Here is an 11924-nt window from a genome sequence, read left to right on the forward strand (position 1 = left end):
TGAATATACTTTGAGGAGATTAAATATAGGTTATCTTTGGTTTGAGAATGACAACATTTTTTTATACTACAGAACCTAGTTTTACTGAAGTACCAGTGTTTTGAAGCACTAAGGATATTATCAATTAATGTTTTTCTAAATTATATTTGACCTCTAAATCAAGTATTCCTAGTTTGGTAGGCCACTTATGGATCTAACATTACAGAAACTATTTTTTGGCTGCACTGAAATCTTTCATTAATCATTAGGAGAGGGGTATTAAAAATAATCTTGTTCATTTGTAATTTTGTTCACTCATATGGGCTGGTCATCTGTAAATTGAAAGTTTGAATTACAGTACTTTCTCTCTGATTTTGTGGTCTCATCTTTCATTTTAACTTGCCTTCCATTTCACAATTAAATTCTGCTACTTCTTGTAAGGAATTGGGGTCCTGAAATATTATAGGAAATGAGAAATTGAGATGTCTTCAATTATTTTCTGTTGGCATGTTGCATGGGCCTATGTGAGAAGTCTTGCCCTTGTTTTCTGATGATACAGATAACTGGGAACTGGTATCCTCGGATCCGTGGGTCCTTCAAAAGAATAATAGCTTTTAGACATCATATCAGCAAAATTTGGGTATAATCAGTAAGAACATTTCAGAAATATGGAGAAAAACACTTTGGGACCAGCGAGTTAAAACAATAAACAGAGCATCAGAGTAAAATCCGTTATAGATTAGCAGAAAACAATACTGTTATTTTACCATGTGAATTCAGAAGATCACGAACACTTAGAACGTATCACAAGTTTATACCGAAGATATTGCATTAATACTTTTTATATTCTAATATATATCCTAAATCTAATTATTTATATTCCATTCTATTTATTGGAATAAATGTCAATATATTTGTCAAATTATCAATTCTAGTAAGATTCACTGTGTGAAATTTAAAATCAGCACATATTTTATATTTATAAATATAAAATATATAAGTATATATAATATAAAAATTGTTTTGCATTGTTGTGTTGTGGTTAGGGAATCAAAGGCAACTCTGTTTTAAAGTATTATTCCATTATCTCTACCTCAGTGTTTGGTAGAGTTAGACTTCAAGCTTTACCATTTGTAGATTTACAGCCTAGAGGCAAGAGGAAACACTGTGATTAAAACATTACCAATTTAAGGCCTAATATCGAGGAGAAACATATGGACTTTTCCAGGAGCTATGGAAATATTTGGAGAGAGTCAGTAGTGTAAGTTCCTGCTTGGTTGGATGATAGACAGGCCAGGACAGTAGGTAATCATGCGTATGAAAATTTTTTCACCTTCTTGGCTTTAGCTACTTTTGAAATGATAGGTATAATAAACAATTATATTTTGATAAAATACCTTCCATTCTGAACAATTTGGTCTGAACTGTTAATCTCTCTATGATCCCTTGTAACTAAGATTAGTTTTGTTCCAGTAAGACAATCTATGCTGTCAGGGTAAGATATTCTGGTTGGTCTGTTCCTACAAGGAAGAAGGGTAAAGGTTCAGGTAGACATTTGTCCCAGCAAGACCTCATTTGGGAAAGTTTAAGCTGCGGAAGTTTAGAAGTAGCTCTCAAGCAAGGCTTAGTTTGAACCCATTAGCTCTACAAAGCTAACTCAGTTGATAAATAAGTACTTGAAAAGCCATCACTTTTGGTCTTAGCTTTAAAGGCTTCAAAGTATGATCAAATTTAAAATGAAAACGACAAAATAGTCATTGACAAAAAAATTGTAAATATGAGCAATCGACCAAATGATATAAGCTTTTCCACTATACACAGAATTTTAGAGAAACAAGATCAATCGCATTTTAAGGAACAATAAGGGTTCCTTGTTACAAATAGGCAACCATGGATATATGCCTGTATAAAGATTGCATCATTAAGTACTTAAATTTAGAGGGTACTACATGCTTCAGCAGCAGGTCTACCCAAATTACAATACCACAGAGATTAACATGGCACTTGCACAAGGATGATATGAAAATTTGTGAAGTATTCCATATTTTTCATTCTTCTGATGCAAGAAATATAAAAACAGTTATTAAAAAGTTGATTACAAAAATACAAGTGTAACAATACATGCAATTCATAGAATTAAAGGTTAGTTTGACATCAGTGTATTAAATCTTCACCTTAGAAAGGCCTTTACATAGCATAATCTTTACAAAACTTGAAATTAGATAACATTGTCATGTTATCCCAAAGAAATAAAATAATATAAGGACCTAGGAAAAAAAGGAATCTTAAACTTCTTCTATATGGAATGCAATCTGAAAGGACACATTTATTAATGAAACTATACATTATATAAAAATGTAGAATTCAAAGTATTATATATAGGAGCGAATGAAATAGATTATGGATATTGTACAAACGTAGATATACTTTTTTCCTAAAAGCACCAGGAACATCTTTAGTTCCTATACTATTCATTTCAACAGATAAGTTAAAATTATTTCTGATTAAAAAATCACAAACTCTGCAGAAATCATTATAGATGTACACAAAAAATTCTTGAATATATTTTGACATCAGAGTCAGGCAATTCACTTGGAAGAATACCATGGAATCCATGAATTTTTAAAGTAAGATATTGCTGTTGCTTTGTATTGTGAAAAAAATGGTAGGGCCACAAAGGATGGACTGGCATTTTTGAAATTTAATAAACTTAACCAAAACATTAGGACTTATGAAAACAATTTGTACAGCCTTCCACAACTTCAAAGAGGTAGTGATACATACTTATCCTTTTGGCAATATTAAATGCAGTTTCTTCCAAGCTGTTCTTCAAACTTGGTTTGATATAATGGTTCAACAGAGTACCTATTCGATTTCTATTCCCAGCAGCAACATGCAAGGCGGACAAGAGGCCTTTAGTTTGGGGATTGGTATCTGCCACTCTGGTATTATTCCACATATAAGCGCTGTGCAGGGGTGTCAGCCATTTAGAGTTATTGCATGAATATCTGCCTTGAGCTACCAACTCATGGACAATGTCTAAATGTCCACTCTAGGCTTCCATATGAAGAGGGGTATACTCATACTCATCCCTAGTATTCATTTGGGTGGCCTTTTTGGAAAGTAGTCTTCACACCATAGTAAGCGGATTAATTTTGGCATCCCAAAGAAGAAATTTGCTTGGATCCTACTCCATTTTTTTCTTGAAATTGATACAATTCCTCACTCTTTCATCTTGTTCCTTGTCTGAACATGAGGACCTTTGGTGTCTTCATGTGCAGCTTATTCTAGGAATGAGAAAATAGGAAACAATGCCTTCTTTGTAAATGATTTGAGAAATATCATGTTATAGTGTAAGAGAACTCACTATTCAACATATGGGCTTTAAGAGTTTTCTAGTAGCTTTCTAATGTTGGTATCCAACATTAGAAAAAATGTATAATGCAGTAGTAAAATAGAAGTCCTTGGTATGACTACCTAAATTCTTGTTTTTTTAAAGACACTTGTTTTCATCTAAAAATAGGCCTGTCTATTTCCTTCAAGTGATTCTGATGATTGAAGATGCTTAATGAGAAGTCAAAATGTATTAGTAGTCCTTTACTATCAATGAAATTTCACTTTTTCTTCTTGGAAAATATAATGATCAAAGCAATAGTTCAGAATCAGCAAGCAATAGTTCAGAATCATGCTTCAAGTGCAAGTGAATCACCAGTAAGTAATCCTTGATTCCATTTTCCACAAAGTTTTGTCACAGATACAATCTCCCTGCCTTCTGTAGCTGCTTTCCTAGCCTGGACCTATTCCTTCATTGTACAGGAAAATTTTGGATACTGGTGGAGATGCCACTATTATTTCCCAAAAATATTGGCCACCAAGTTGGCCCCTTACCTCGTCCCTAACTGACCTTAAAGGCATAGGGCAGTCAAAAAACCCTTTGGTAAGCTCCAGGGTTCTTAATTGGACTGACAAAGAGGGCAATAAGGGAACTGTTACTCCTTTTGTTGTTCCTGACCTCCCTGTTAACCTATGGGGCCGGGATATCTTGACCCAGATGAAAGTTATCCTTGCTAGTCCCAATTCTGTGGTTACACATCAAATGCTCCATATGGAATTTGTCCCTGGTACGGGTCTTGGAAAATCAGGAGAAGGAATCGTTGAGCCCATCCAAGCTACCCAAAAAACAGATAAACATGGGCTTGGGTATTCGGATTTTTAGTATCGGCCCCTGACCCTCCTGTGCCCCATGCAGATAAAATCATTTGGGTGGATCAGTGGCCCTTTACCCAAGAAAAATTGGAGGCAGCCTCCATGTTAGTACAGGAACAGTTGGTGGCAGGCCATATAGAGCCATCTACTTCACCATGGAATACTCCTATTTTTGTTATAAAGAAAAAATCAGGCAAATGGCGCCTTTTACAAGATCTACGCGCCGTTAATAAAGCTATGCGTCCAATGGGAGCACTACAGCCAGGCATTCCCACACCGGTGGCTATTCCTAGGGACTATTACAAAATGGTTATTGATTTAAAAGATTGTTTTTTTTTAACCATTCCCCTACATCCTGAGGACATACCCTATTTTGCCTTTAGCCTTCCTCGCATTAACTTTCAAGGCCCCATGCAAAGATTTCAATGGAAGGTACTTCCCCAATAGCCCTAGCCTTTGTCAAAAATATGTTGCCCAGGCAGTGGACCCTGTGAGAAAACGATGGCAGCGCGTCTATATATTACATTATATGGATGACATGTTGCTTGCTGCACCTGACACCCACGAACTTAGAAACTGCTATTTAGACCTTTATAAAGCCCTTACTGCCCTGGGACTACAGGTTGCCCCCGATAAAGTTCAAACACAGGATCCCTATACTTATTTGGGTCTAGAACTCCAAAATAATCAAATTCGGGTTCCTCAAATTCAACTTCGTTTAGACCATCTTCACACCCTTAATGATCTTCAAAAGTTGCTTGGAGATATTCAATGGCTTAGGCCATACCTAAGGTTGCCCACCAGCGTGCTTTTGCCTCTTAATGAGATTTTAAAAGGGGATTCTGACCCCTCCTCTCCTCTCAAGCTTACTCCCAATGCACGAAATGCCTTAAGCCAAGTTACTGAGGCCATTGCCCAGCATTTTGTTACACAGATTTCCTATAATCTTCCTCTGGTCTTAATTATTTTACATACCCCTCATACACCCACAGGATTGTTTTGGCAACAGATTCCCCACTCCAATAATAAGGCCAGCCCCCTGCTTTTGGTCCATTTACCCACCACATCCCCCAAGGTTATTGCTGTTTACCCTGCCCAGGTAGCCTCTATCATTATCAAAGTTCACTTGCTCTCTCGACAATATGTCGGCAAGGACCCTGATACAATTTTAATTCCATACACCAAAGACCAGAGTCAATTTTTACTTCAGACTGGGGATGAATGGGGCATCGCCCTGTCAGGATTTTTAGGACTAATTGACAATCATCTCCCCAATGATCCCCTTTTACACTTCGCCCAGCTATATCCATTTGTTTTTCCCAATGTTACTCAAAAGACTCCCATTCCTCAAGCCCTCACTGTCTTTACAGATGGCTCAAGCAATGGCCGTGCAGCCTTCATTGTTAACAACCATACCACCACCTTTGATGCCCCTTACCAATCAGCCTAGCTTGTGGAGTTATTCGCTATAACACAGGTTTTTATGACGTTTTTTGATAAGCCTATTAATATTTATACAGATAGTGCTTACATTGCTCATTCTGTTCTCTTGCTAGAAATTTTACCCGCTATTAAAGTTTCCTCCAATGCAGCATTTTTATTTACTCAGCTTCAACAGCTAATTCAGGCCAGGAGACATCCATTTTTTCTGGGACACATTAGGGCACATTCTGATCTCCCTGGCCCTCTTACACAGGGTAACGCTCAAGCTGATGCGGCCACTCATTCCATTTTTCCCATTTTTGTTGAGCCTGTACAAAAGGCTACAGAATTACATAATCTTCACCATCTAAATTCCCAGAGTCTTCGATTGCTTTGTAAAATTACTAGAGAGCAAGCACGGGAGATAGTAAAGGCATGCCCTGCCTGTGTTGTCTCCCTTCCTGTACAACATCTGGGTGTTAACCCCCGTGGACTGCTACCTAATCAAATCTGGCAAATGGATGTTACCCATTTTCCTGAATTTGGAAAAATGTCTCCATAGACACATTTAGCGGGTTTGTTTTTGCTTCACCACACTCAGGAGAAACTGCCAAAAATGTTCTCTCTCACCTTGTTTTAGCCTTTTCTGTAATGGGAAAACCAGCCCACATAAAGACAGACAATGGCCCTGCCTATACCAGTGCCAAGTTTAAACAGTTTTGTGCTATTTTTCAGATTTATCATACTACTGGGATTCACTATAACCCCCAAGGTCAGGGCATCGTAGAACGAGCCCACCACACCCTAACAACCTGGCTTACTCACCTCAAAGCCTCTGCCTTTTCATTTTCCACTCCTAGGGATCGCCTTAGTCACACATTGTTCTCCCTTAATTTTCTAACTCTGGACAATGAAGGCCACTCGGCAGCTGACAGGCATTGGCACCCATCTTCCAGTTCTGCCTGCCCGTCTGTCATGTGGCGAGACCCCCTTACAGGCAAATGGAAGGGCCCAGATCCTGTTCTTATCTGGGGGTGAGGTTCACCCTGTATTTTAGATCAAGAACAAGCAGCCCCAAGGTGGCTGCCAGAACGCTTGATAAAACAGGTTAATGGCTTACCACAACCCAGGGGAAACCTTCCCCCTGAGGATGATGCCTTTTCTCTTGCAGATGCAGCTAGAACTCCAGACATGGACCATCCTGTTTAAATTTATTAAATAATAGATTAATCTCTTGGTTTCTAAGCCCATACAGGTTCATCACCATCGCCTTGATATGGCAGACGCAGCATTGAGATCTAGAAATTAGTGTTTTTGCCATGAGCTTGTTCCAGTGGGAAACAGCCCCCCTTCTTTTTCTTATTTAGAAAACTCTTCTTATTCATAACTCCTGACCATTCAACAGGCAAGGCCTATTGCCATAAATAGGTTCGCCCCTCCTCCTATAGGCCCCTCCACTTGGGGGAGGATGCACCTATGGGAGGAAGAAAAAATGCTCTAATCAAGGGTGCAGGTAAGACTGCAGGGGGATGGATCCGCAAGATCCCAAAACCAAGACCCCTGAGTGGCAAGCTCTGGTGCATGATGGTTGGCATGCATACCCACAAGCCATCTCCTCAAAAAACATGCCAAGGCCTGTAAAATTCCCCTCCCCGAGTGAGGACGCTTGCTCAGAGCAGAGAAAAACCCTGCCCCTTAGAGGAACAGAGCCTCTGTCACCCCCTCAAAAAGAGCACCAACAATTGATGGTCAATTTTCTAAATAAGAAAGGGGGAGATGTTGTGAGCCCTGCAGGGAGTCTATTTGCATGATAGGCTTGACTATCTCACTGGAACATCAGGAGGCTGTTCACAGAATCTGGTCTTTTCATCCTGCCCCATACAAATACCAGTAGCTGCTTACAACCACCTTTTCACCCCCCTGTAGCTGCTAACGACCACCTTTTCACTGCCCTAAGCAAGCATCCTGCAGCTGCTATGCCCAATGAAAAAGCTTCCTTATTCTAAGCATATAAATACCCCTATGTAAAAAATAAAATTTGGCAGCTTGATCAGAATCCTTGTCTTGCTGTCCTTCGTGTCTCTTGTCCCTTCATTCCTTCTCCCTTAGGTTCACTGCCCTCGTTGAAGTCCTGCGGGTCGGGACAATTCATCTTCCATTCAACAAGTAGTAATGTGTAACAATTCCCTTTGTTTTGCTCCTTATTAAATTTGTTTCCATTTTATTTCATAAGGAAGGATGATTTCATAAATCTATTGTAGATGCAAAAATATGTCAATTTATTTCTAACTGTATGCAATGATTTATACATACACATATATTACACAGGTTACAATGATAATTTATAAGTTCTGTTGAAAAGACCCCAGACCCCAGAATATGTTCATCCATTGAGCTCTTTAAGAAAAACCACTGCCCCTTCCCCTACATAGCTAAGAGAGCAAAGCAGGACGCAGGCAAGTCATTAACCACTGAGTCACCGCCTGCAGACCCCAGCATGACTCTAACACATGCCCTAAAACCAGGCATTCCTGGAAAATAGCCGACCCTCCCGTCCCTTCCTGTAAAACTTAGTCATAATGTCAGGGTAGGTCAGGAGGTAATAAATCACTTGTCAAAATTAGGGAACGAACAGTTTCGGTGCATGACGACCAGCACAGACTTGTCAGGGCAAGTACCGACACGTCAGCTTTCCCCCAACCCCACCTGCCCCATCTGGCCAGCTTAACCTGACCAATCCCCACCCTGAGCGTAATTTGAAATTAACCAATCAATACTCTGTAACCAAGCATCTCGCTTCTGTAACCTTGCTTCTGCTGTCCATAAAAAGAGGGTGCTTTCAAGCACTCGGGGCGCAAGTCTCCCGATAGACTTTGTCGCCCCGGGTACCCGTGTAACCGGTTTCCAGACACTCAACCCGAACCTTGTGGATCTCGAGGTTGAGTGCACCTGGGAGCCGAGGCATGCCCGAATAAACCTCTTGCTGTTTGCATCCGCACAAGTGGTCTCGTTGTTCCTTGAGGAAGGGTCTCTTTAGATCGAAGGACACCCCACGCCGGGGGTCTTTCATTCTGGGGGCTCGTCCGGGATAGAGACCCCCACCCAGGGACCACCGACCCATTTTCGGGAGGTAAGCTGGCCAGCGTCTGTGTATTGTCTGTGCATTGTCTGTGTGTTGTCTGTAAGCTGTCTGAAGTCTTGTGTGGGCAATTTTTGTGCGCTTGCGAATCTGGTGAGTTCGGCCGTTCTCGTCCGTATCTGGCGGACCCGTGGAGGAGCTGACGAGCTCGTACTCCCGACCGCAGCCCCCAGGAGACGTCTTGGGGGCGTCCGGGGTCTGAAAAAGTGACCCGTCCGGAGCCTGAAATAGTGGCTCGTCCGGGGCCTGAAAGAGTGGCCCGTCCGGGGTCTGAAAAAGTGACCCGTCCGGAGCCTGAAAGAGTGGCTCGTCCGGGGCCTGAAAGAGTGGCCCGTCCGGGGTCTGAAAAAGTGACCCGTCCGGAGCCTGAAAGAGTGGCTCGTCCGGGGCCTGAAAGAGTGGCTCGTCCGGGGCCTGAAAAAGTGGCCCGCCTGTTTTCTGGAACTCCGTCCTTTTTAGACGCGTGATTGCTTGGGAGACGAGTCTCCATCTGGTTTTTGCCTTCGGTTGATCGCCGAAACCACGCAGCGAAAAAGTAACGTGACCAGTTATAATTGTAATGTTGTTTGTTGTAGAGTTTTGGTTGCTTGCATTGCTTCTGCCCTTGTGGTTTGTTTTTCTGTTGATCTGCTGTCTTTGCCTTCGCTGTGGAAAATTTGGGAGAGTGTCTTACTGTGAATAGTCTTGTGTTATTCCTTAAGTTAAACCTTAAGTTAAAACTACACAGGTCTCTATCAGGTTTTGCTTTCAGTTTATTAACAACAGCGCGCAGCGAAGCCAAGTGTTGTCTGTATTGTTGTTTGTATTGTTGTCTGTATTGTTTTTGTGTTCGTTAACAGTTTTAAAATGGGACAAACTGTCGCGACACCACTTAACCTTACTTTACAGAACTGGAGGGATGTGCAAACATCAGCTCACAATCTTTCAGTAGAAGAAAAAAAAAAAAGAAAATGGATAACTTTTTGTTCATCAGAATGGCCCACTTTCAACTGTGGCTGGCCACGTGAAGGAACCTTTAACCTAACCATTGCCTTACAGATCAAGGCCAAAGTTATGGACCCGGGACCACACGGACACCCAGACCAGGTCCCTTATATTGTTACTTGGGAAGCTCTTATTTTAGAACCTCCCCCGTGGATGAAACCCTTCTTATCTACCCCGGCCCCCCAAATCCCTACCCCCTTAACCCTTCCATCTGCCCCTCAGCTCTCTCCCCCACTCCTTCCCTCTCCAATTTCCCAACCTCAGCTCTCTCTCCTTCCCGGGAGTTTAGCCATGGTCGGCCACTCCCATCTGAAGTCGCTTTTTCTGTTTGGCGCCTGTCTGTTTTTGTGTTTCTGTTTAGTGTTAATTGTTTCTGTTGTCTGTTTTGTTGTCCTTAAAGGGATGGGGCATCAACTAACAACCCCCTTAAGTCTGACTATAGATCACTGGAAGTCACAGCCTGAGCCGAGATTGTCAGGTTTTGGGAACTTGCTTGTTTGTCAATTATGAAATTGCCACTGACCATCTGCAGGTGGCCTCAGTTAGATCTCAGCCTCGGGCCTTGGCTCGGGGGGTCTGAGCGTGGGGGAGAACCTGTCAGTCTGAGGGAACAGCCGCTAGGGACTTCCTTCCCTTGCCCCAAGATGACTGGGAATTCGCCTCTGCCTTGGAAGACCCCCGGGTCAACGTCTGCAGGACTCTAAGAGAAAAATCCTCCGGAGGTGAGTAGGGGGGTTGAGTCCCCTGGTAAGTGAATGGTGGTGAGATGTCACCCTATTCACTGAGACTTGATTCTGTCTTTGTGGCCACATGTTTGTCTTGTTAACTTTAGTGTGTTTGTTTTATGGGGTAGGAAAGTTCTGGGTGAGTGTGGCAGGCTCACCCAGCAGACTCTGGATTCAGCTTGCTGAGTGGGAACAGCACAGAGTTCCGGTAGGGATAAACTGGGGCCCATTAGTCCCCAACTCAGCCTTCAGTTCTTGTCTAGTTCTGTTTTTAGAATTGGTACCAGTTTTAAATGTGGATCCTTGGTTTTTGTGTTTATCGTGTTTTTGTTATTTATTTATTTAAACATCTCTGAGGGAATAAAAGTTCCAGCTGGGCCTAGTCACAGACCTGCTATGCCCACCCTCCCCGCGAGGCATGAAGGGTTACTGGGCTAGTTTGGTTCCCTTCAAGCCTCAGGCTGCACCTTCTCCCAGTGGAGGCTGCTGGAAGACAGGTGAGGGCGTAGAAGGCTGTGTACCTGGATTGGACTTTTCAGCTAGTTCTGTCTAAAATTGGGTTAAAAAAAAAAATCAGGCCAGTTTAGTCTTAGGTGACTCCCTCCCTCAGCCCTCCTCCAACTCAGAAGAGATTCATAAGCCTTGCTAACAAGCAAGCTCTGTGAAAATGAAGCACAACAAAGGTACCTAGTTCTAAAAGAAATACTGTCTTAAATTTTTTTGTTTAAAACCTTTAGAAAGTGTACGTACAACTGATTTTGATTTTTGCGCGCTTTAAGATCTGTGTGTTTTGTGTGTGTCTGTGAACGTGTTCAAAGATAAAAAAAATTGTCAGCATGCTGTAACAATTGGGTGATTTAAATTTAAATTTCAAAAGGTTATGAGGTTTGGACATTACCAAAAATTTTTAAAAATCTTCACATTGTTTTAAATGGCTTTTTAAAAGGTTCTTTAACTTGCAAATTAGAAAATCTGGTATTTTAAAAACTAATATTTTAAAATGCATAAGTCTGTTTATACTGTAATCAAGTTATCTGGCTTAACAAAAATGCATTGGCTGTTTGGGGTCTAATTCCCTTGGCTAAAATTTGGGGATAAATATTAGAAATTTAAATGTAAAGGTTAGTTTAACACTGTCAAAGATGTTACCTGTTCTATCTAAAACTGTATTTCATTTGAGAACCAAGAGAAGAGACGGGGAAAAACTTAGAAACCAACAGAAGACCTATCTTTAGGGGTGAAGGGTGAACAAACAGAAGTGCAGTTCAGCTGGTCATGCAGTGGGACAGGCCCTGGGAGGAGTCCAAGCATGATGAGGCAAACTGGCACAAACGTAGTTCATCTAACCCTAAAGAGTCAGATTGGGTGTGTGCCTGCCTATTCCATAGGAGGGGCCAAGTGGCCCATCGTTGTTCTGTCTCTTTTCCCTGCAGATAGGCACTGAAAACATGATGGTTAAAATGAATGAT

The 11924-nt window shown here is 41.5% G+C and overlaps 1 pseudogene; it reads left to right on the plus strand.

Moving 5' to 3' along the window:
• The first annotated feature begins 1928 nt into the window (after positions 1-1928).
• Positions 1929-2028, plus strand: LOC138828893 (U6 spliceosomal RNA; annotated as a pseudogene).
• The last annotated feature ends 9896 nt before the right edge of the window (positions 2029-11924 follow it).

This window comes from Dipodomys merriami, unplaced genomic scaffold (assembly GCF_024711535.1).
Source record: "Dipodomys merriami isolate MVZ:Mamm:240054 unplaced genomic scaffold, mDipMer1.0.p SCAF_167, whole genome shotgun sequence".
Lineage (NCBI taxonomy): Eukaryota > Metazoa > Chordata > Mammalia > Rodentia > Heteromyidae > Dipodomys > Dipodomys merriami.